Here is a 25711-nt window from a genome sequence, read left to right as displayed (position 1 = left end):
GTGGAATCTAAAAAAAAAAAAAAAATGAAGCAAATGCACTTATTTACAAAGGGGAAACAGGCTCACAGACTTAGAGAACAAACTTGTGGTTACCAGGAAGGAAGGGTAGGTTGGGGAAGGATAGACTGTGAGTCTTGGATTGACTTGTACAAACTGCTATATTTAAAATAGATAACCAACAAGGACCTATTTTATAGCATAGAGAACTCTGCTCAATATCATGTAACAATTTAAATGGGAAAGAATTTGAAAAAAAAAATAGCTACATGTATATGTAGAGCTGAATCACTTTGCTGTACACCTAAAACAAATGCAACATTGTTAATTAACTATACTCCAATATAGAATAAAATTATAATAGAATAAATAAAATCTACCAGCTCTCAGGAACATGTGACGCTATAACAGGGACCTAAGAGCTGCGTCTGGGCTCTGGGAAGGACAGCGGGGAGAGGGCAGTACTGGAAAGTTCTCAAAGATCTGCCTGTGAACCTCCCGAGGGTCTGTGCAAGCCCACAGGGTAAACCCAAGAAATCTGTATTGTTACACACAGATTTTGCCTGCTTTTCAAAAATTTGCTTTAAACCACTTCACTTCTACAGAAGACCTACATTATACCTGTTTTCACTAACTGAAAGCAATCTGAAGAAAATTTTTGCTTTTATGAAAAAAAATTGCCTCTTTGCTTTACACCATTTCAGCATATAAAATGTTCATAGGAACTCTCTACTTTTAGATAACTGGGAAAGCCTGTATTACAAACATCTGAAAACTGAAAACAAAAAAGTCTTGAAAGCAGCAATAGAAAACACCTTAACTATAAAGAGAAAACAATTTTAATTAAAGCGAATGTCTAATCAGAAACCATGGAGACCGGAAGTAAATGGCACAGTATTTTTGAGGGCTGAAAGAAAAGAACTGTTAACCAAGAACCTCTTATACAGTGAAAAGGTCCTTCAGAAAATGAAGTCAAGATATTCTTGGGTGAAGGAAAACTAAGAGAATTTGTCAGGCTTTATACAATAATTATTTTTGGCAATTAAAAAATTATAAAATTAATTATACAAAAATGGAGCATGGACTTAAATGTAAAGCTATAACATTTTAGAACAAAAACATCGGAAAAATCTATGAGGAAAAAACCCTAGACCTAGGGCTAAGCCAAGAGTTCTTTGATGTGAAAGAAAAGAATGTTCCATACAAGGGAAAACTGATAAATTGGAAGTCATCAAAGATTAAAAACTTTTGATCTGCTAAGGGCCCTGTTTTTTTGTTGTTTAGTCGCTAAGTCGTGTCTGACTCTTCTGTGATCCCATGGACTGTAGCCCACCAGGCTCCTCTGTCCACGGGATTTCCCAGGCAAGAATACTGGAGTGGGTTGTCGTTTTCTTCTTTTTTTTTTTTTTTTAAATTTTTTTTTATTTTTTTAATTTTAAAATGTTTAATTCTTACATGTGTTCCCAAACATGAACACCCCTCCCACCTCCCTCCCCACAACATCTCTCTGGGTCATGTATACTGTCATGTAAGAATTGAATCGCCAGTCCATGTCTGACGTAGGGTGCAGCATGCTTGGGGCTGTCGTTTTCTTCTTTAAGAGATCTTCCTGATCCAGGGATTGAACCCAAGTCTCCTGCATTGGGAGGCAGGTCTAACTGCTGAGCCACCTGTGAAGCCCTAAGGGCTCTTATAGGAGAATGAAAAAAGTTACCACCAGGAGAAAGTATTTGCAAACCACATATCCAGAGAAGAACTAGCATCTGGAGTGTGTACAAATAACTCAAAACTCAACAGAAAAATAGGTTAAAAAATAAACAATCCAATTAGAGTATGAGTAAAAGATATGAAGACACATTCACTGAAGGGAATATACAGGTTGCAAATAAACATACAAAAAGATGTTCAACATGATTAGTCATTAGGGAAATGCAAATTAAAATCACAATAAGATATCACTACAGATCTATCAGAATAGGTAAAATTTTAAAACAGCGACGACGCAAAATGCTGGCAAGAGCACACAGAAACTGGATCGCATCGCTGGTAGGAATGTAAAGTGGGACTGTGACTCTGGAAAACAGTTTGGCAGCCACCATAGGATCCAGCGATTGCACTCTTTGGTGTTTATCCCAGAGAAGGACTTATATTCTCACACAAAGAGCTATACATGAATGTTCATAGCAGCTTTATATATAACAGCCCCAAAGTGGAAACAACACAGATGTCCTTCAACACGTGAATAATTAAAAATGGGGAAACGGGTACAGGGTACATCAATATCATGAAATAACCACTCAGCAATTAAAAAACGAGCAAACAATTGATTCAAAGACAACCCAGAGGACACTCCAAAGAATTACGTTGAGCAGAAAAGTCAACCACAAATGGCTACATTTTTGTTATATAGAAAAATAACAGATGTGACAAGATCACAGAAACGGAGACCCGGTTAGCAGTTGCTGTGGGACAGTGGGGACGGTGAGGGCGAGAGGGAAGTGGGAGTCGCTAGAGGGGGCAGAGCACCCTGTGGCCTCTGTTCTGCGTCAGGACCATGCCAACGTCAGTATCCCAGCTGAGCTAGGTCCTTGTCCTACGGGTCTGAAGTCAGTCCTGGGCAGAGCGAGGGAGAGGGAGCACAGGATCGCTCTGCATGACTTCTCACAACTGCCTTGAATCTGACATAATCTCAAAATAGAAGGCTTAGTTTTTAAAAAGTAGCTATTCCTAGCTCTCCGTCTGTTCAAAAACAGGTGGTAGGCTGAATTTGGCCCACAGGCTGTAGTAGTTTATACAGCTTAATGCAAACAACAAGAAACACTATACGTTCATTCAGTGGCATCTTAGATGTCAAACCTGTAGAGAGATCTGGACACAATTAGAGGTCTTAAAATGTGTCTTTATTAGCTTTTATAATTACGCAGTGCTTTTCTAGATGGCAAGCGGCCATTCCCAACCTAACCTGAAGGGGATAAGACCAGCAGATATGTAACCCCTCTGGTTTTAGAATCTTCAAAATCCTCTTTCTCTTATCATTGCTCTCATATCAGTATCACACGCTCACCTTCTCCAGGTATATGCTGCCCCTGTTTTTCCACCTCCTGGATTTTCACTGCATCATGGACACAAGTGTGTGTTTTATTCAACTCTGGTGTGGGTTATGTAAATATGATCATTCTTTGAACAAGAGTTTTGTTTGAATTGCATAGACTGGTGTTCACTTTCTCAGTGTTTCCATTTCAATCTCTGTTTTGTCCACTGTGCGGCACACACACACAATTAACACCATTAAAGCATCTGTGAGGGCTTCCCAGGTAGCTCAGTGGTAAAGAATTGGCCTGCCAATGCAGGCGACACAGGTTCTATCCCTGGGTTGGGAAGATCCCCTAGGGGAGGAAATGACAACCCACTCCAATAGGGTTCCTGGGAAAATTCCATAGAAAGAGGAGCCTGGCAGGCTACAGTCCATGGGCTTCCAAAAAGTCAGACACAAAATTGAGCATGCATGCAGGCACAAAGTATCTATATTCACATTCATATTAGAAAATCTTTGCTCCAATAATCATTATTCATTCACTGTGGTCTCAGTTTCCTTTGTATCACACTGTAATTATTTATATTGGCCTCTCTTTTTAAAAATTGTATTGTGGGGAATTCCCTGACAGTCCAGTGGTTGGGACTCAGTGCTTTCACTGCTGTGGCCCAGGTTCAATCCCTAGTCAGGGAGCTAAGATTTCCTCAAGTCATGAGGCACAGCTGAAAAAAAAAAAAAAAACAACGCATTACGATCCTTAGCTGATTACATTTAAGGGTAGGGTGCTAGAAAGCTCTGTGCTAAGGGTAGGGTGCTAGAAAGCTCTGTGCTCATGGGTGAGGCTTTGTGGAGCTTACCGACCAAGGGCTCTGCTGAAGGTTAATCCCAAGTAGATCACTCTTTGACAATATTCGTGTCCTTAGGTCTTTTCTCCTGGGTCTATTAAATTACATGGATAAGACACTTTACTTTTCCATCTTCCTTGACACATTCTGGGTGCTAGATATGGGGGGGGGCGGGAAGCTGCTCACTTTGTCTTCATCCTGGGATGAAGTTCTTTTTTTCCCTCACTGTTGTCTTATCATCAGGAGAGAGCATGTGTTTGACTCACCATCAGTAACCAGAGGTCTTCATTTAAATCATCATAATCTGCCAACACATGAGGAATTAAAATGGCAGGAAGGGTTTAACATGGCACGTGGGCTTGTCATCACTGTGTGTGTGTGTGTGTGTGTTCATTTCTGTCTCGGTTTCTCATCAGTCTTTGCGTGTGTGTGTGTGTGTGTGTGTGTGTGTGTGCACGCATGCGTTTCTGTCTCGGTTTCTCATCATTCTGTGTGTGTGTGTGTGTGTGTGTGTGTGCACGCGCGCGTGCGTTTCTGTCTCGGTTTTTCATCATTCTCTGTGTGTGTGTGTTAATTTCTGTCTTAGTTTGTCATCATTCTTGCCCCCAGCCCCATAGTTATGTCAAGAACATGGACTCAAATGATCATTCTAGATATAGCTGAGATTAGTTCTCTTCACCAGATATGGTTAGGCTAGAAGGTGGGAAGTCAAATCCCAAGCCTAACTTGAAGGAGGAAGTATTTGGATGTGGCATCTTCTTCAAACTCCTTTTTTCTCCTGCTTTTTGTTTTGTCAATATTATGCCAGGATTGGGGGCCCATCCTCCCCAGCTGTCTGCCCTCCTAATCGTAGATACTTCATCAGAATGGATCAGGGTGTTCCAGGAGGAGGCAGGAGATTGCACCAGTAATGTCTATAAATGGGTCTTTTGGCTTTAAGTTTCTGAAATTCAAATAGTTTCTTTGTGGGGTGGTCTGGAAATCTAACCATCTAATACGTACCTTTATGGATTTGTGAAAATGTGCTCTGAGTTCCATGTAGCAACCTGACATGCCAGTAACAGGCTAAACGCCAGCGCAGGGGACACACTGCCTTGGGGCAGAGCTCCAGACTCCACATGCTGGGTGAGGGCAGCTCAGCAGGGAGTTCCTGGGGGCTCTTCAGAAACGGGTGGTCCCCAGCGGTGGGCCTGGGCTTCCCCAGTGGCTCAGCAGGCAAAGAATCCACCTGCAGAGCAGGAGACACAGGAGACTCAGGTTCAGTCCCAGGGTTGGGAAGATCCTCTGCAGTAGGAAATGGCAACCTACTCCAGTGTTCTTGCCTGGAGAATCCCATGGACAGAGGAAACGGGCGGGCTACAGCCCATGGGGTCATAAAGAATCAGACACGACAGCAGCTAAGCACACACGCGCACAGCTGTGAGCCTACGGGGGAACACGCCGTCCTGCCTGGGGCCCCCTGATGAAGGAAAGGGGCAGTGAGAACCGGACCTAACGCAGCCAGGACGTCTCCGCGGGGGCAGGGCTCACCTTGGACGCTTGCATGAGAAGACCAGGAACCGGGAAGAACCGTCCGTGTTATCTGTTCTGCTTGACCTTTCGCAGAGTTGACACAGTATCTGGGTATGCATTTATATATACAAAGCAAGGATTCAGAGCATGTTATTTTGTGTGTTTTGCCAGTTTGACAGGTAAAACGGTATTCTTTTATTTGAACAGGAATGCCTCTGTTTATAAAGATGTGCCTTTCCCCTCGTGGCCTTATCAACCATTTAGTTTTTTCCCTCTTGTGCACTGCGTTCTTTCGCTTGTTCAGAGCTCTTTACTGGTCATCTCAGAGCTCATCATTTACAGGAAGTAGACAAAGATACATAAATTTTGTAAATGTTTCTGGAACTTGAAAAGACAGCCTCTGTTTTTACAGACAGAATTTGATATGTCAGATTTATTGATATTTTATTATGTGGTTTGGGTCTTCTAAATCCTTATTTTTTATTTACTTGCCCAGTCATGAGCTGAAAATGGTGAACTGAAGTCTCCACTTATTAATACTAATAGGCTTCTACCACCCTTTGTAGTTCCTGTAATTTTTATTGAGAAAAATGTGATTTTCCACATGTCTATAATTTTGTATCTTCATGTGAATTATACACTTCATCACCATGTGTCCTTTCTCTTAGGTTTTCGCTACGATTCACCTGGAACAGTGAGGCTGTAAACACTGCCTCCCTTTTGTTTCTCTGACAATGTCATTTTTTCATGATTACAGATATAAGTATTTAAAGCTGTAAACGTTCCTCTCAACACTCCTTGAATGGCATTATTTCCACATGTATCATTGATATATCATACTTTTTGCCCATCAGGTGTTCTGAATCACTTCAAGGTGTATCTTTTTTTATATAGCGTATACTTGGATTTTCCTTACAATCCAGTTTGAGTCTTTTTCTTTAAGTGTGTTGGGACCATTTACATTTACATACATGACAGCTATTTGGTCTTGCTTTCTTCATCATATTTTACATGACACGTGGTCTTTCCACTAATGTTTTAAAATAACTTCCTGTATATGACTGTTTCCTTTGTTTATGTATGTGCTATGATCATTCAAGAAAAAATTTATACTCTCTTACCTTTCAACGGCTACCTTATTTACAAATCTGACCTTGAGATATCTAAGTGTGGTCTTCTTTATGTTTAATCTTGCTTTAAATTGTTATAATTCTTGAATCTCTGAGTCTTTTTTTCATTGTTTTTGAAAATTTTTAAGCTAATTTTTATTTCTGTCCCATGTGTGCTCTTAAAAACTGATTATTCTCTCTTGAATGAAAAGATCTATATTTATCTACTAGATTAAGTTTGTTAATATTGTAATTCAAATCTGTATCTTTGTTTTTTTCAGCTTTTGATCTATCCACTTAAAAATCTCCAACTAAAACTGTTGATCTCTTTCTAGTTGATTGTAGTCACTTGCTTTATATATTTTGATGCTATATTGGCAGCAATATACATATCCATGATCATTATATCATTTGCTACTAATAATATATGACACCCTTTGCCCCTTACAGCATATTCATCTTGTAATTGTTTTGCTAATGTTAAAATTACTGCCATGGCTTTTGTTCAATCTTGTTGACATGTATTTTTTCCATCTTTTTACTTGTCGGTCTGTAACATACTTTGGCTTTAAATATGTCTTTTGTGGATATTACTACATCTTTGAAAACCCAACCTGGCAGGGAATTTCAATGTCTCTGGAGAATCTAGGTGAAGGAACTAGATAGAAAGACCTTCAAGGAGGCTGTAATACAATTAGAGGTAGAAGTAACTCCAGGTGGAGGGCCTTGTGGGAGGAGTTCCTCATGGACTTCTTAATCTGTTCCAGTCCAAAGAAGGTGATGCCTTGGGAGTTGGGCCTAATCCCAAAAAGCTCACTGTGCTCTCTGAAAGAGTGGCTGTGATCCATGTAGCTAGCTGTGCTTTGTTCCAATCAGAAAAGGAACAGTCACAGGCTGGAGAAGTTTCCTTCCTGGGAGGGTTCAAAGACAGACAGCCTTCTATACGATGGGGAAGTGAACAAAGGAAGCATAGACCCTTAACCATGGCATCACTGAGCACCCAAAGTTCCCTCTGGTCTATCCTCCTGCAGTTATTACTCAACAGCTCAAGAGATTAAAAGCTTTTTGAAAAGACTGGCTCCTTTCCACAGACCTGGCAGGTGGGGAGATAATACGGATGACCCAGCTGGAATACACTAAAGTCAGAAACATTTGCCTTGTAGAGTAATGAGCAAATACTCAGAACAACAGAGGATAGCCTGGCTACTGCAAGACACAAAGAGGCCTAACAGAGTGGGTGCGGCAGGACACAGGCTCACAACTGTGCTTCCCTGGCCTTTGAAGCACGGGGCAGGTGGGACAGGACTTCAGAGTACATGCAAGCGCCTACGCAATCCTAGTACAGATATTCTGGAAGGATCAGGAGGAAGCTACTCATCTATTTCCTTGATCCAAAGATTCTGTATCTCATTTTTAATGTTTAAGCAAGTCTGTGGCCAATACTGAAGAGAACATAGAATTAAACTTGGTCCCTAAAAAAAAGAGTCTTCAAAGTAAAGCAGAGAGAGGCTTCCCTGGAAGTCCAGAGGTTGTGACTGCCCTCCAGTGCACGAGGCGGGTGGGGGCGGGTTCGATCTCTGGTCGGAGAGCTGAGACCCCCTAGGCCTCACAGCCAAAGTGCCCGAAGCACAAAAGACAGGAGCAATATTGTACCAAATTCAATACAGACTTTCAAACTGGTCCGCATCCAAAAAATCTGAAAAAAAAAAGAAGCAAAACAGACATCTTCAGGTGACTAAGCATTGGGGGCATTTTTAATATGGAGCTATAAAAGATAAACATATCCACGTACACACACACATACACATACATCCACACGCGTGTATGTGATGGCAGACTTCCAAAATGAAATCTAAGAGCCGTAATTTCAAGAGATGTCCTTCTTTCTCTGCCTCTAGCAAGTAAATAATGATGTTAAGATCCTTTCGGGGAAAGGAGGACAACAATCATCTCTTTCACTGTCCTAAACAACCCTGAAGCAGGTGTTAAAAACCATCTCCATCTTACAGATGAGTCTGGCCTCCTGTTTCCTTCCTGGTGGTTCATGAAGGATGCAGGAGGGAAGACGGCGTGTGCCGCTCTTTGAACCAACCGAGCAGGAATTAAAGGGGTGACTTTAGAACCAGCAGATACACAGACACATCTTGGCACAACTTTCTTAAAACATGTCAAGTAACACCTTTCAAACCAACGACAATGGTTTTTGGGGGTTTATTTTGGCTGCACCATGTGGTATGCGGGATCTTAGTTCCCCAAAAAGGGATCAAATCCAAGGCCCCTGCACTAGAAGCAAGGAGTCTTAACCACTGGACCATCAGGGAAGTCCCTAACAATGGCCTCTATTCCTGTTTCTAATCTGATTCCTCTTTTGGAATTTGCTTTTTGAGAAACCTTACGCTCAGAAATGAGGATTCCGAAAACCAAGAGCCCCCAGATCCTGCTGAAGAACCACAGCACAACTTTCTGTGAAACTCCTAATAAACCATTCAACTTGGCTTTGAAGCTGTTGAATAACTGGGCATAATTTAGAAGCTGTGTCTCAAATCATTACCCAGTGCCTCCACAGTAGAGTACCATTTACCCCGAGATCTGTTCGGTTCCATGTAAACTGGCGTTTCGTTCCTGCCAGGAGGGGGCTCACATCAAAGCTGTGTTCACTTCCAGGAGTCCATTCTCAGCCCACTGCTGGTAATGGTCCATTCACCAAGCCCGCCTGGTAAGTGCCTCCACTGAGAACCCAGGACCAGTCCACCAGGCCTCCGGATGGACAGTAAAGAGGGAAGCAGTAGGAGAACAGAAGAGCCAGAAGCACCTGGAGGCTCTGTTGCCAGGGTGACGCACGGTGCCCAGGAGGCCGGCCTCCAGGCATGCCCTGGGGTTTGAGCACACTGACAAGAAGGAAGGAAAGGGCTGTTTACTGAGCATCTACTGTCCGAGGCCCAGTGCCATGCATCCCCCCAACACCCTCTGCATCAGTAGTAACATGACCTTGCCTGATGCAGTGGGCAGCTGCAGCTCACATCATGGATGACCGAGGTAACCTGGCTAGTAAGGGGGTAGGGGAGGACTCAGTCCTTGCTGCTGAAGCCTCACACTCTTCTCACATCACCCCCAGAATGTCCTAAGCACGAGCACTAAGACACTTTCACGAGGAGCCTGTGGAACAGGCTTTTCTCTTCCATCACCATGAGGGTGAGAGATTGAGCAGGTATCAGACACTTGGTGGATAAAGCTGAATCACAACAGCCTGTTGGTCCAAAGACGGTGTCTAAGACTGTCCACATGTTTTGGGCAGGAAAGCTTGCTTTAGGCTGGGAGAGTAGAGAGGACGAAATTAGTGTTTTTTAAGAGCCTGGCATGCCCTGGCCGAGGCCCTGCCCCTGACTCCTGCCCCAGTGAGTGTCCTGGGGGTGATTGCCTCCAGGCATCCCCAGACCAACAAGCTCCTTTGAGAACCAGCCTCTGCACCTGATAAAAACTTGAGCAAATCTTTTTCCAGGGCCATGGCACATGTCTCCCTCAGAGGCACACAGAGCTTCAGCTGGAGCCCTTCCTTCCAGCAGCTACTTCATCTTCTGAGAGACTCGCTCCAAGAGGCTGCATGTCCCCAGAACACACCTTCACAGTCGGAGTGAGTCACGTAGCCCGCGAGATTAAACAAGTGCTCCTCTCCCCACAAACCTCCCCCAGTTAGCAGTGATCATGGAACAGACACCCTTGGAACAGCTGCCAGGCATCTGACTTTAGAAAGGGGCCCGCTGCATCCAGCAGGCAGGGCAGCAGACGATGCCCGCGGAACACAACGAAGCAGCCCATCCAGCCTGTACCCAAAACTCAGCTGGACTGTGCCTGCCAGCCCCTCTGCAGGACAGAACAAAGCCTGAGCTGGACCTCCAAGTCCAGGTCTGTGGTGCTCTTTGCTCACCGGTGTCTTAAGCGCTTGTGGACAACTCTTAGTTCGCTGTAACAGACCGATTAATGCCTCCTTTCTGGCCCTCTCGAGATTCTCTCAATCTTAAAATGAGCCAGTCAAATAGCATGATTTTATTGAGAGTGATTCACAGTGGGGAATGAAGGGCAAGGTGGACAAAGCCCCAGGGACTGGGGGCCAGAGGGACACTGCCCTGCCAGAGGGAAGACCCCCACAGACAGACAACACCTTCTTGTGGTCCCTGAAGAGCAAAGACCACCTCCTGGCAAAACAAGACCAATGTCCAATTTAAGGCTATTATCTCCTTTATTCAAAAAATAAATATTTCACTTTTGAATCGACATATATTTCAAATCACATGAAGCACAGAGAAGAATTACAGTCCCTTCGGAAATCGTGAACACGTGTAGCAAAGAGTCATGTTCAAAGCAACAGGGATGGGGTAAGAAGCACTGATCCCAACTGATCCGTGACCCAGAGATTCCTCCTCTCACCAGGTGAAGCTGTCGACATATCGATTAGAGGAGAGAAACACACACACACACACACACACCACACACACACACACACACACACACGGCTTTGAAGTCTGAAAGGCACATGAAGTGGACCATAAGGTGTATGGCACATTCAGTGATAAAACGTTCCCTATTCCCTTCCCGAGAAAAGTGGAGAAACTTTAATCAAGTCACAGACCAGAGAAGACAGGGGGCCCCGGCTTAGAGCTCAGGAGGCCCTGCGCAGGGAAGCCGCTCGCCTGCGCCCTCATTCGGCGCTGGCGGGGCGCGTGGCCACGTACACGAACACCACGATGAGCAGCACCACCACGGCCAGCGTGGGCAGCACCACGGTGGTGATCTGCCGCCGCGCCTCCTGCATGGCCTGCTTCCGCTCCTTCTTGTCGCGGGACGTCTCCTTCTTGGGCTTCCCCTTGAGCTGCCGCATCTTCCCGGGCTGCTAGGAGGGCGCGTCTGGAGCCGGTTCCGACGGGAGGACCACACCCCTCAGGTCAAGGCGCCGGATCTCCTGCGAGAGAACCACGGTCAAGAACCAACAGAGGCAAAGGGAAAAGGAATCCAGAGTGAAAGGCAAACGCTAAACCAGGAGGAGGATCTGCGAGTGGAGGCCCATGGGGAAGGACAGAAGAGGCCTGGCCATGCCTCCGGACGGCGGGCGGCGGGGACAGGCCAGGGATTTCCTGGGCAGTGAGACAGGGCTTCTCAGCCCCACGGCAGCCGGCCGGGCGTGGGCACAGATGGACACCGGTGCAGTGGCAGCCCACTCCAGTACTCTCGCCTGGAAAATCCCATGGCTGGAGGAGCCTGGTGGGCTGCAGTCCATGGGGTCGCTAAGAGTCGGACACGACTGAGCGACTTCACTTTCACTTTTCACTTGCATGCATTGGAGAAGGAAATGGCAACCCACTCCAGTGTTCTTGCCTGGAGAATCCCAGGGACGGGGAAGCCTTGTGGGCTGCCATCTGTGGGGTCGCACAGAGTCGGACACGACTGAAGCGACTTAGCAGCAGCAGCAGCAGCAGCAGCAGCAGCAGCTTTCATGGTATGAAGAGAGCGCTGACTGCCGCCTCCCCTCAGCGGGTGCGAGGCACCCTTCTCCTGCCCAAGGCTCCATGTACTTACCTCGTTCTAAACCCACCATCTCCCCAGCCAAGCACAGTGCCGTACCACCCACGGCTCCCCCGACAGGGGCCGCCTCAGTGGGGCTGCAGAGAGCCGGGGCACCGCTGCCTCTGCCTCTCCGTGGGTTCCCTTGCCCGCCCACCCACACCTCCTACGTGCCAGGCTCTGCTCGACAGGCTGAGGAAGGCGTGGCACCCTCGGTCTGTGCGCACGGAGAGCATGCTCCAAGGATGCACCCTGGGCTGCAGGCGGAGTGGAGAGCTGGCACAGACAGACATAATGGGAGACTGGCTGAACCCAGGGCCCCACCGCCCACTCAACCCACATCTGTAGAGTCTGTGCCCCGGGGAGGCGCTCCGGGGGTGCAGCGGTGCTGGCCAGGGCCGGGGAAGGAAGGAAACCCGGGCGTAACTCCGTGCAAGTCCCATCCCGAGTTTAAAGCAACAGAAACAGGCTGCGGCCGAGTTAAACTGAGAAGTTTAGGCCGTGGCCTTGGGCACCGCATGGGATCAAGGACAGTGTGACAAGGGGCTGCCCTGGTGGCTCAGTGGTAAAGAACCCACCTGCAATGCAGGAGACGGGGATTCGATCCCTGGGTGGGGAAGATCCCCTGGAGGAGGAAACGGCAGCCCACTCCAGTATTCTTGCCTGGGAAATCCCATGGACTGAGGAGCCTGGCAGGCTGCAGTCCGTGGGGTCGCAGAATCGGACACGACTGAGCACTCCGGAGCCAGCGGCCATCCCGGGAGCCCACTGACACCTGCAGTCTCAAGGCGGCCTAGGGGCGGGAGCGCAGCCTGGCCGCCGCCTGGAGCCAGGCGGGGTGGGGGGTGAGGTGGACCAGACAGGCCGCTGTCACTGCTCCGGAGGACCCCCGGGGCCCAGCTTTCCTGGGTCACCACGTGCACATGACCAGACACGCTGAGGCCCAGTACACCCACAGCCCAGCCATCCAATGTCCACAGCGAGGCGAGTGCTCTCTGAGTACAGTGAAGGAGCGGAGGGTGAGTACTGGGCAGGGAAGTAAGAGAGACAAACGCCAACCAAAACCTCCCGGGCCCTGGTAGGAGTCAGGCCCTTTGGGAGGCAGAGGAGCAGCGGGCACCAGTACTCCTCTAAGAGAGACATGTGAAGTGGCAGGACATGGAATGTGAGTTCCCAGCTGGGAAAGGATGCCTTTCTTAAGAAAGGAATAGTGGCTGTTTTCCAAAGCCTGATGGGAATCATACGTTTGCCTAAATGGGGCTGCCCGGAACATTTACTATTTGCTGTTGGCTGGCATCATGTCATCCTGCTACAGGAACATCAGCCCTCTTGCACTTTGAGAAACTCCGCCTGACTATGGATAATACAAAAAAGATACTGGGGTCTGGGACGAGAGGAGTGGTAAGAGACTAGGAGCCCTCTACCAACAGGCCACTACTTTTTAGGACCTGACAGGTGCAGGAGCCCCCGGCTTTACAAACTCTCCTTTTTTATAAACCCTCCTTTTCAAATCTTTCAGAGAACTGGCAGGCTAATCTGGGTTCAAACTCAGGACGATCACTTGCTGGCTGAATGGTTTGGGGCTTCACAAAGCCTCAGTGTCAGAAGTTCCCCAAGGCTTAAAAAAGCCTCATTCCTGGGGATAGTGCAGGTCTGGCCAGGATTTAGAGGACAAACACAGGCTCAGTGGTGGCCTCCCTGCTCTCAGTCACCTGTGCCATGGGCCTGAAACACAGCCTGGAGTGCTCCTTCGGCCGAAGAGGGGGTGATGGGGAGGGAGGGGAAACGCCTCTGAGCTGACAGCCGAGGGGAGGAGAAAGGGTCCAGCGGGACAAAGCCCGGGGAAGGGCGGCAGGCAGAGGGAGTGGACAGAGCCCGAAGGGTGACAGGAGGGGACATGGAGATGGCAGTGAGGCCAGGACACCCAGGAGCTGCTGGACCACGGCTAGGGGTCAGGCTTCACTCTCAGAGCAGAGTGAGGGCTGCATACAGGGAGGCGCAAGCTTTAAAAAGCTCTTCAGGCCTGTCCATGGAGACTTGGGTATAGGGGGATGAAAAGGAAGGTGCTGGCCAGGGAGGGACAAGGGTGGCTCAGACATAGTGGGGACAACCAGTAGTGATAAAGACGAGGGTAAAAGTGAAAGTTGCTCAGAAGTGTCCAGCTCTTTGCAACCCCATGGACTGTAGCCCGCCAGGCTCCTCTGTCCATGGAATTCTCCAGGCAAAAATACTGGAGTGGGTAGCCATTCCCTTCTCCAGGGGATCTTCCTAATCCAGGGATCAAACCTGGGTCTCCTGCATTGCAGGCAGGTTCTGTACCATCTGAGCCACCAGGGAAGCCAGGTTTGATACAACGAACAAGACCTAACAACAGATTAGACATGGCGCGAGAGGGAAAGAGAGTCATGGGGAAGACCTCAGGTTTGGAGCTTGAGCATCTGGGTGGATGGTGACCACCCTCATTGAGGTAAAGGGGAATCATGGGAAGTGGGGCTGGATTTGAGAAAGGCCATCAGGGCTCTGCTTGCACCTATCCACACGTGAGGCAGCCCGTCAGACATCAGCATGAAGACACTCAGGAAGTGGGGAGGACAGGAGTCTAGAGCTTGGCCTGGGCTGAAGGTCTGTACTGGAAGTCACCAGCGATTGAGGACGAGAGCTCAGCAAGGACAAGGCAGATGCAGAAGTGGGCCTGGCCCAAGCATCTGACAGAGGGCACAGGGAGCGTGTGTGTGTGTGTGTCTGTGGGAGACAGGGGAGCCTGTGGAGAAGACTGTGAAGCCCTGGGATGAAAAAGAGAAAAGACTCTGGAGCCCTGGGGACCAAGAGTTGAGAAGAGCATGCTGTAAAGCAGGAGCCTCTGGACCTGGTGACTCGGGGAGCTGCCAAGAGGAACTTCATTTAGGGGGCAGGAGGGGAGCGCCCAGGCTGGGGCTATTACAGGAGAGGTCACACACTGTCCCTGAGCAGACAGAAGCTGTGCCCGACTGTAAATGACACACCTCCTCCTTCATGGAGAAAGTTTCACCGTGAAAAAAATGTCAGCTGAACCAAAGTGTCTGCAGTGCACAGCTGATCAATATCCCATCACAAACTGCTTAGTCCTGTGAGGACTCGTGGCCAGGGACTCACAGCCCAGCCCTGGGCCTGGTCCTTGGACAGACAGCTGGTCTGAAGCTCTGCAGGAAGCCCCTGGGGGGTGCAGAGAGAAACGTGAGGATGTATGAGGGCTCCCACAGAAGGGAGAAAACCTCAAGGCTGAAGAAAAGGAGGGGTATCTTCAGGAGAAAGCTGAGAGCACAGAAGGACAGCTCTGCCTTTGAGAGAAGCTAAGGCAGGGGTTGGGATCCAGTGGGAGGCAAGACAAAGACGACGGGTTCAGGGGGCAGGTCTGAATGGCCTGGCGGGGATGAGAGGCTTTCCCTTCTCAGTGAAAGAGCGGAGGGCTTCTGGGGAAACCTAGGGAGCTGGGAGGCAGGCTCAAGGGAAGAGGAGGCAGGAATAACCCTGGTGGAGAGGGAGAGGTCAAGCCGAGAAGGGAAACACCAGCCTGCACGGCCAACCCCGCTGCGTCCTCCATGTCCATGCCCCGCCCCCGGCAGGCTGAGGACCGGCTCACCCACTCTGGCCACAGCCGCCTGGACCGGGGGGCTAGCCAGTCCCGGGGTGGCTCCTCCAGGTCTGCCAGACCTTTGAAATGTGTGGCGCTGCCTGGAAAGGAAGTCGGGCCAATCCACCTCTATTTCAGGAGTCTAAACTAAGAAACCTGAATGGACACTGAAGCTGGAAAACCCTGCAGGGGCGGGCGCCGGGGAAGCAACCTGAGGCCGCGCTGTGGACTGGAGCTGGGGTGCAGGGGCTCCTGAGAGCTGAGGAGCAGGTCCGCTGCGGTCTCTAGCACAGCCTGCAAGGGCCTGCTGGCCACAGGCTCCCGAGCCGACCTGTGTACACATGCTTCTGAATCCTAGCATAGACATCTCTTTGAACTGGAGTTATTTCCAGTGGGTCACTGTGGCCTCTAATGAAGGAGCCCTGGCTAAAATGACTGCTCCAGTTTTACAAACAAGGAGACCAAAATGAGGGAGTGGCGGAGTCCTAAGTCAAACCCACAGCAGTCTGACCCTGAAGCCCAACTCCTCACCATCCTCCGGTGCCTTCCCCATGGACCTTCCCAACCCTTTACCCCCTTTGCGGCAACATCACTGCTCACCAGCCTCCGTCAGAGAGAAAGTCAAAGATGAAGCTCACGAGGTGTAGTCTGGCTCTTTCCCAGCAAGCAGCCCAGGCCGGATCAAGGCCACTAGCTGAGTTCTAGCTTTAGAGCCCAACTGTGACTGCCCCCTGGCCACCCCGCTGTCTCCAGCTCCCCTACCAAAGAAATGGAAGACTTCACAAACACTGGAGTTCCACCGATGCCCCTCCCCTGACAACAGGCCCATAGCAACTGGTCAGCACTGGAACATTCCAACTGGTCCCCAGTGCGTGGATAGAAGGGAGGAGGGTAGAGAAGAGGAGGAAACACATCCTTTAGTTTTGACTTGTTTTATGGATTTTTGCAAAGCTTTCCAATCTTTTTGCTATATTTTTGTTCAGTCATTCAGACTGAACTTGTGTCTAAGTTGTGTCTGACTCTGCGACCCCATGGACTTCAGCACAGGAGGCCTCCCTGTCCTTCACCATCTCCCAGAGCTTGCTCAAACTTATATCCATTGAGTCGGTGATGCCATCCAACCATCTCAACCCCTTCTCCTCCTGCCCTCAATCTTTCCCAGCATCAGGGTCTTTTCCAATGAGTTGCTCTTTGCATCAGGTGGCCAAAGTATTGGAGTTTCAGGATCAGTCCTTCCAGTGAATATCAGGGTTGATTTCCTTTCGGACTGACTGGTTTGATCTTGCTGTCCAAGGGACTCTCAAGAGTCAAAAGCATCAATTCTTTGGCTTCAGCCTCCTTTACAGTCCAACTTTCACATCCGTACATGACTACCAGGAAAACCATAGCCTTTTCTATATATACGTGTGCATGTGTGTGTATATACATGTGTGCATACACGTGCTTATTAAAAGCTTTATGTATATTTCTTCCAACTTAGAGATCATAATGTGCATAACATCGTTAGAATTTATGAGGGAAACAGTCAGGAGCAGAGGTTAGAACGTGGGTTTGATACCAGGTTTGAGCCTCAGCTGTGCCATGTCTAGTTATACAATCCTGGACAATGTACTTAATCTCTCATGGGCTTTCCTCTGTAAAATGGGACAAGAAAACCTGTTTTGTGGAGTTACTGAAAAAAAAAGAGAAAGACCGAAGTATTGATTAACAGGCCAAACTAGATGCTCACGAGCCTCAGCCGCGCCATGTCTAGTTATACAACCCTGGGCAATGTACTTAATCTCTCATGGGCTTTCCTCTGTAAAATGGGACAAGAAAACCTGTTTTGTGGAGTTACTGAAAAAAAAAGAGAAAGACTGAAGTATTGATTAACAGGCCAAACTAGATGCTCAATAAGCTAATGCAGAGTAACGCAGTCTCCAGGGATGTTTGTCCAGTGCAGATACAGGTAAGGAGGGAGACACCAGGGAACTCTGCCCCTGTTTTGGTTTTGAACCATATAACCCCTGGATGACAGAATCCCCCAGTTTTTTCTCTTCCCTGCTGAAAACCACCAGTTACCAATCTGCTGTTGGGCAGGTTTTCCCAGAGGTTTAATGGGAGAAGTAGGCTGGCATGGCAACTGAAGGAAGGTTCAGAATCATGGAGACCATGCCCAGCTCCCGTATCCCAGATGGGCTAGGCCTGCACTGCCCAGTATGGCAGCCAGAGTCACATGCAGCTAGCTACGAGCCCTGAGACACGGTGCAATCCAAACTGAGCTGTACTGTAATTTGAAATATTTGAAATACCCACCAGAGATTGAAGACTCAGTACTAAAAGAAAGAATATAAAAGATCTCATTAATATCTTCTATATTAATTATAAGAAATGATAGTATTTTGGAGATACTAGGTCCAATACACTATATTATTAAAGTTATTTCACCTGTTTTCTTCTTACTGTCTTAATGTGGGCTACTCAGAAGCATCAGATTCCATGAGTGGCTCACATGGCACTCTAACTGAGCAGTCCTGTGCCTGCCCCATGCAAATAAGCACCAGGTTCAGCCCCTGAGAAGTTCCCACATCACAGCCGTAACTCACAACGGCGAGGACTTGAGACCTCTCACAGTCCAGCCCGTGGATCTCTCCAGCCTCCTCACACCTCCTGCGACCCACAGCTACTGACACACCTGAGCACTCACCCCACGCACTCACACCCCACGTCCATGGTCATGCCCACGCCGGAGCTCTGTCACGGGCCCTCCCCCTGTGTAACTCTCATGCCCTTGCCCATGCACTGGCGTCCTCTCGGTGCACTCATCCGTGGTCCACCCTATGCCCGGCCTTCAGCACTCCCTCCTTGGCACCAGCTCAGCACTCAGTCTATGCCTTTATTGCAGCACTGGCCTCTGATGTTCCCACAGGACCATGCACTTCCCCTAGGCTGGCCGGATGCCTCTCACATAACAAGTGCTCAAACAAGCACCTCTGGATTGAACATCAAAGGTGGAAGAGTTTAATACAAGCAGTTATCTTACATACTAACCACAGAGTTACAGCAGAAAATGCCTCAGCAGAGGAGAAAAAGTTATAGCAGAAAATAACCAAGCAGCTAGCTGCCACTTAGAAATGCTCATCTCATTCTCAACACAAGGTTGGTATCCTCACTCCCATTTTATACGAAGAAACTGAGTGTCAGAAAGCATGGTGATTTGCCCACATCAAAGACTAATCAACACAGTCTCAATCGAAGTGTAAATCCCATAATGTGTGTGTGTTCAGTCACTAAGTTATGACTCTTTGCAACCCCACAGACTGCAGCACACGCCAGGCTTTCCTGTCCTTGACCATTTCCCAGAGTTTGCTCAAACTCATGTCCATTGAGTTGGTGATGTCATCCAACCATCTCACCCTCTTCTCCTCCTGCCCTCAATGGTTCCCAGCATCAGAGTCTTTTCCAGTGAGTCAGCTCTTTCCATCAGGTGGCCAAAGTATTGAAGCTTCAGCTTCAGGATCTGTCCTTGCAATCACTATTCAGGCTTGATTTCCTTTAGGACTGATCGGTTTGATCTCCTTGAAGTCCAAGGGACTCTAAAGAATCTTCTCTAGCACCACAATTCGAAAAACATCATCACTCATTAAACACTGAGTGAATGAATGGACCGAGGATTTGAACTTGGACTTAATTCCAAGTCCATGCGTCCTCTTTGCATGACCCCACAGTGCCTCTCGGTCACCCTACAATTAAGAATGTCACCTGTCACATCCTGAAGACTCACTTCCTGCTGGACTTCTGCACCTAACTCCTCTGCATGTATGTGCGCTCAGTTGCTAAGCTGTGTCTGACTCTTTGAGACCCCATGGATGTCTGCCAGTATCCTCTGTCCACGGGATTCTCCAGGCAAGAATACTGGAGTGGGTTGCCATTTCCTTCTTCAGGGGATCTTCCTGACCCAGGGATCAAACCTGGGTCTCCTGCACTGCAGTCAGATACTTTACCATCTGAGCAACCTGGGAGGCCCCACTAAATCCCTCTACAAATACGCAAACCTATATCCCACTTTGCAGACAAGGGAACTGAGGCTCAGAGAGAAGCCAGGCCAGAGTGCATCTGGGATTCTGCCCCACCTCTGCCTGCTCCAGTCCTACAGCGGCCTCCAGGCGGCCAGGACGTCCCTTAGAAGCACACGGAGTGACGGGGCACAGGGTCAAGGGTCCACATAGGCTCCTGCCTGTTAGCTCCCGAGGGAGGCTGTGCGGAGCGGGCAGGGTGAGCGGGAGCCAGGCCTTCCATAGCCTGCCTCACTTGGCAGAGGGTAAAGCCTGTTCCCGACCTGCCCCGGGTCCTGGACGGTATCCTGCACACCCCCCACAGGCTGGGCCGCTGTCCTGGGTTTAAAGACGCACTGCCTGCTGCTTGGACCCACCATGGGTTAGGCAGCCTGAAAGGCCCCCGGGATGTGCCCGGCCGTTCGAGGGGCGCCCGAAGGAGCAGCATGTCTGGGTGACCACATGGAGGGGCTGTGGGTTGCGGCCCTCCTCCCCACACTGGCGACGGGAGGACGGAAACCAGGCCCAGGGGCAGCCCCGGGGAGGCCACTCCCGGGGTGACGGCCAGAGACTGCCGCCCACCTCCGTGCTGTCCACCGGTTCAAAACCCCTGGACCCCCTGTCCCCAGAAAAGGCAGTGAGCATGAGGTGCTCATGGAGAAAATGCTGCAGGCTTCTCCTACTTCCAAATCAGGAATGCAAACAAAAAAAGATCCCCTGGAGAAGGAAATGGCAACCCACTCCAGCACTCTTGCCTGGAGAATCCCATGGAGGGAGGAGCCTGGTAGGCTACAGTCCATGGGGTCCTCGGACACGACTGAGCGACTTCACTTTCACTTTCAAACAGCACAGAAGATGGGGTAGGCTTCCCTGGTGGCTAGGTGGTAAAGAATCCGCCTGCAATGCAGGAGACCCCAGGTCGATCCCTGGGTCAGGAAGACCCCCTGGAGAAGGAAACGACAGCCCCCTCAGCTAATTCTTGCCTGGAGAACCCCATGGACCGATGAGCCAGGAGTCAGACACAACTGAGCGACTAACCCACCACCACCAAGAAGGGTGTCTGCGCAGTGGGCGCAGGACCTCACCAGCTCTTCTCCTGGCTGCATCATCCGAACGTGCAGCATCAGGAGGCCTACCTGCTCTGCGCTCCCGGCCACGAACCCCAGGAAGCCGTCCTGAGTGCAGGGAAACATAAGCGGCTCATCGGGGGAGGCTGCTTCACTTTCTATCCTCAGATTAAGCCACAAGGGGCCAGTGATGACCCCACTCCCGCCTGCCGGCTAGAAGGGGCAGAGCCCGTCGGGTCTCCGGGAAAACTGAGCAGGCTGGGAGTCTGCACGTGCGGCTGACATTTGTGCCTCCCGGGGGCGCAGCCGTGAGCGCACAGAGACAGCCCCCCAGGCTGCAGCACCCCGCTGACCACGGCCTCGGGGCGTCGAGCAGACAGACAGATGCAGACAGATGCCAACCCGCGCGCACGCTTCTCTCATCAAGGCTAGGAAAAGAAGAAAATAGGTAATTGGGTGGGGTAAAATAGGTAATAGCAGGGTCAGCTACTCCTAAATAAAAATCCGGAACACTAAAAGAAACTCGGGGTGGGTTGCTGAATAACACAGACGAAAAAAGCTGAGGGTCTCAATAAGCGGGATGAGGAGCCTTCCTGCCAAGTGCTTCTGCCTAGAATCTGTCTCCTCACGCGGTGACTCTGCCCTTTTTAACGAGAAAGAGGAGTGTACATGGCAACTTCATGTCTGGGTTCTAACTCCCATCCTGGCACTTGTAGGGTCTGGGCAAGGAACCTTTAGTCTCTTAGACCTTCAATGACTGTTTCTAAAACAGGGATAAAAATTCCTAGCATTCAAATATTTTTTGAGCATCTATGTCAGGAGACACGGTGGGTAGTTTACAGGAACATGGGGGATGGACAACCCACGAATGAATAGACTGTGTGTCAGATGATGCTATGCTTTAGAGAAAACAAAGATGAGGGAAAGAGAAGCTGCAAGTTTAGAGAAATCAATCAAGGAAGGTTCCTGAGAAAGTGGACCAGAGACTCCAGGAGGCGAGAAAGTGACCGAGGCAAGTCTGGAGTCACTGGATGGCTCTGCCTGTGATGAGAAGAGCAGCGTTGGGCTGCTGGCTGTGGGAAGCCAGGGCCGAGGCGGGGAAAGGGGTCAGATGCCAGTGAGCCACTCAGGAGGGACGTGGTGGCTTGGTCCCTGGAGGGGCAGGTATGCTGAAAAGCAGCCGGGCACTGAGTGCTTTCTGAAGGGAGTGCCAACATGACTCACCAACAGACTGGAAAGGGAGTGTGAAATAATACAACGACTCACGGTTCTGTGGCCCAAGCAGAGGCACACACAGGGGCAGGGGAAAGATGGGGGGTGGTCATGAGGCAGGCAAAGCGATGGACGCCCAGACGCTGATGGATCTCATCACTAACCCGTGACGGCCCACTGCCCTCCTTCGAAGACAAGTCAGAGTTAAATTTACAGTGATCAGCAACTTCAAGCACAGCAATTTGTTTTAACTAGTTGACCTGAAGCAAACTCGACCACAGAAAGAGCAAAGGAGACGACTAAACAGAAGCAACAGAACGTGAAAGTCCTGTAAGAGGGTCCAAAACAGTAACTTCTGAAATGGTTAAGATGCCCAGAAAGAAATACAGTTAACAGCAGCACACACCACACAAATTAAAGCCAAAGTTTTACGCATGATATTGGATACGACTTAGTGACTGAACACCAATGCAGCCTTATCATGTGCAGCATGCTCTGATATTTCATATTTTGTTTCATTAGGGAAAATGCCACTTCAATCCATGGAAAATGACTTGCAGTCAAAAAAACACTGGAAGGAGACCAGGAAGGGCTGGTAAACGTTTCAATCTCATTCCCAGAAGAAGTCGCAGAAACAGCCCGACAGCCTTTTTCACCTTGATGAATAACAAGCTCTTATGAGAATGAAATGAAAGAAACACATGTGAACTTACAAGCTCTTCTAGGTATTGTCATTCCTTAAGTGGCAATTCTTGATTCAAACCTGCAGGTTCCCTGAACCTCATCTGCTATTCAACTAGGTCCTCTTAGATCCTAGGTACTGAAAGTAAGCATCACTAATTTATCACTTTGGTAATGAGAGCTCAACTCTGTGACAGGTGAAAACTAAGACAAGGTTGAAGGAAAATTCCTGAAGATAATCATACCAGCAAACTACATGTACTGCACTGGATGTCTATTTCTTTAAGGCAGTGTTTCTCTAACTTTTCCATCTCAAACATGGCAGAGAGGGGTGGAGAATCAATCCTGGAGGCAAAGCCAATACAAGACTAAAATTGTAATTGTCTCCTCTTTTATTTGAAAGTGTCAAGCAATTATATATATTAGCCCTTGCTGTTCACTTGGGATGTGCATGGCACTGTGCTAAGGGGGCTCTCAGTGTCCCAGGCAAGGAATGTTTTTGTTTCTTTTTTTAATTGGGCTGTGCCAGGTCTTAGTTGTGGCACACAGGTTCTTCAGTCTTTGATGTGGCATGCAGGATGCTTAGCCTCGGCATGCGAACTTAGCTGTAGCATGTGAACTCTTAGTTGGGACATGTAGGATCTAATTTCTGGACCAGGGATCGAACCTGGGTCATTGGGAACCTGAGCAGTGGGAGCTCAGAGTCCTAGCCACTGGACCACCAGGGATGTCCTGAGAAATGAGGTCTTGAAAGTCAGTGTAACTTGCCCACGACCACAAAGCAAGGAAGTGATGGGACAGATTCAAATGTACCCAGTCTAGCTTCAGAACCCTGCTGTAACCACTAAGCTATTTGAATTCCCCTCCAACAAGGAGCCATATTTGTTTTCAGTTCAGTTCAGTCGCTTAGTCATATCCGACATTTTGCAACCTCACGGACTGCAGCAGGCCAGGCTTCCCTGTCCATCACAAGATCCAGGAGCATGCTCAAACTCATGTCCATTGAGTCAGTGATGTCATATGACCATCTTATCCTCTGTCATCCCCTTCTCCTCCCACCTTCAATCTTTCCCAGCATCAAGGTCTTTTCCAATGAGTCGGTTCTTTGCATCAGGTGGCCAAAGGACTGGAGCTTCAGCTTCAGCATCAGTCCTTCCAATGAATATTCAGGAGTCATTTCCTTTAGGATGGACTGGTTGGATCTCCTTGCAGTGCAAGGGACTCTCAAGACTCTTCCCCAAAACCACAGTTCAAGAGCATCAATTCTTCGATGCTCAGATTTCTTTGTAGTCCAAATCTCACATCCATACATGACTACTGGAAAAACGATAGCTTTGACTGGACGGACCTTTGTCTGCAAGGTGATGTCTCTGCTTTTTAATATGTTGTCCAGTTTGGTCATAGCTTTTCTTCCAAGGAGGCAGCGTCTTTTAATTTCATGGCTGCAGTCACCATCTACAGTGATTTTGGAGCCCCCCAAAATAAAGTCTGTCACTGTTTCCATTGTTTCCCCATCTATTTGCCATGAAGTGATGGGACCGAATGCCATGATCTTAGTTTTCTGAATGCTGAGTTTTAAGCCAACTTTTCCACTCTCCTCTTTTACTTTCATCAAGAGGCTCTTTAGCTCTTCTTTGCTTTCTGCCATAAGGGTAGGGTCATCTGCATATCTGAGGTTATTCATATTTCTCCCAGCAATCTTGATTCTAGCTTATGCTTCATCCAGCCTGGCATTTTGCATGATGTACTCTGCATATAAGTTAAATAAGCAGGATGACAATAAACAGCCTTGACATACTCCTTTCCCGATTTGGAACCAGTATGTTGTTGCATGTCCAGTTCTAACTGTTGCTTCTTGACCTGCATACAGATTTCTCAGGAGGCAGGTAAGGTGGTCTGGTATTCCAATCTCTTGAAGAATTTTCCACAGTTTGTTGTGATGCACACAGTCAAAGGCTTTGGCATAGTCAATAAAGCAGATGTTTTTCTGGAACTATCTTGCTTTTTCTATGATCCAATGGATGTTGGCAATTTGACCTCTGATTCCTCTGCCTTTTCTAAATCCAGCTTGAACATCTGGAAGTTCATGGTTCACGTACTGTTAAGCCTGGCTTAGAGGATTTTGAGCATTACTTGGCTAGCCTGTGAGATGAGTGCAATTGTGTGTGTGTGTGTGGTTTGAGCATTCTTTGGCATTGCTATTCTTTGGGATTGGAAAGAAAACTGACCTGTAACACTACTGTGGCCACTGCTGAGTTTTCCAAATTTGCTGGCATATTGAGGACAGCACTTTCACAGCATCATCTTTCAGGATTTGAAATAAGTCAGCTGGAATTCTATCACCGCCACTACCTTTGTTTGTAGTCATGCTTCCTATGGCCCACTTGACTTCATATTCCAGGATGTCTGGCTCTAGGTGACTGATCACACCATCATGATCATCTGGGTCATGAAGATGTTTTTTGTATAGTTCTGCTGTGTATTCTTGCCACCTCTTCTTAATATCTTCTATTAGGTACATACCATTTCTGTCCTTTATTGTGTCAATTTTTGCATGAAATGTTCCCTTGGTATCACTAATTTTCTTGAAGAGATATTTAGTCTTTCCCATGCTATTGTTTTCCTCTATTTCTTTTCACTAATCACTGAGGAAGGCTTTCTTATCTCTCCTTGCTATTCTTTGGAACTCTGCATTCAAATGGGTATATCTTTCCTTTTCTTCTTTGCTTTTCTCTTCTCTTCTTTTCGCAGCTATTTGTAAGGCCTCCTCAGTCAGTCATTTTGCCCTTTTTGCATTTCTTTCTCTTGGGAATGGTCTTGATCCCTATCTCCTGTACAATGTCACAAACCTCCATCCATAGTTCTTCAGGCACTCTGTCTATCAGATCTAATCACTTGAATCTACTTGTCACTTCCACTGTATAATTATAAGGGATTTGATTTAGGTCATACCTGAATGGTCCAGTGGTTGTCCTTACTTTCTTCAATTTGAGTCTGAATTTGGCAATAAGGAGTTCATGATCTGAGCCACAGTCAGCTCCTTGTCTTGTTTTT

The 25711-nt window shown here is 48.3% G+C and overlaps 1 long non-coding RNA gene across 1 annotated transcript in view; it reads right to left on the bottom strand.

Moving 5' to 3' along the window:
- LOC102173639 overlaps positions 11374–25711 on the bottom strand; it is a 76277-nt gene continuing 61939 nt past the window's right edge. Inside the window, exon 4 of the long non-coding RNA XR_001917511.1 lies at positions 11374–11454. This is a non-coding gene — a long non-coding RNA (uncharacterized LOC102173639). The remainder of the gene's footprint in view (positions 11455–25711) is intronic.

Source organism: Capra hircus, chromosome 29 (assembly GCF_001704415.2).
Source record: "Capra hircus breed San Clemente chromosome 29, ASM170441v1, whole genome shotgun sequence".
Taxonomy (NCBI): Eukaryota; Metazoa; Chordata; class Mammalia; order Artiodactyla; family Bovidae; genus Capra; species Capra hircus.
The sequence above is the reverse complement of the archived record's forward strand: the minus strand, read 5'-3'. Positions and strand labels throughout refer to the sequence as shown.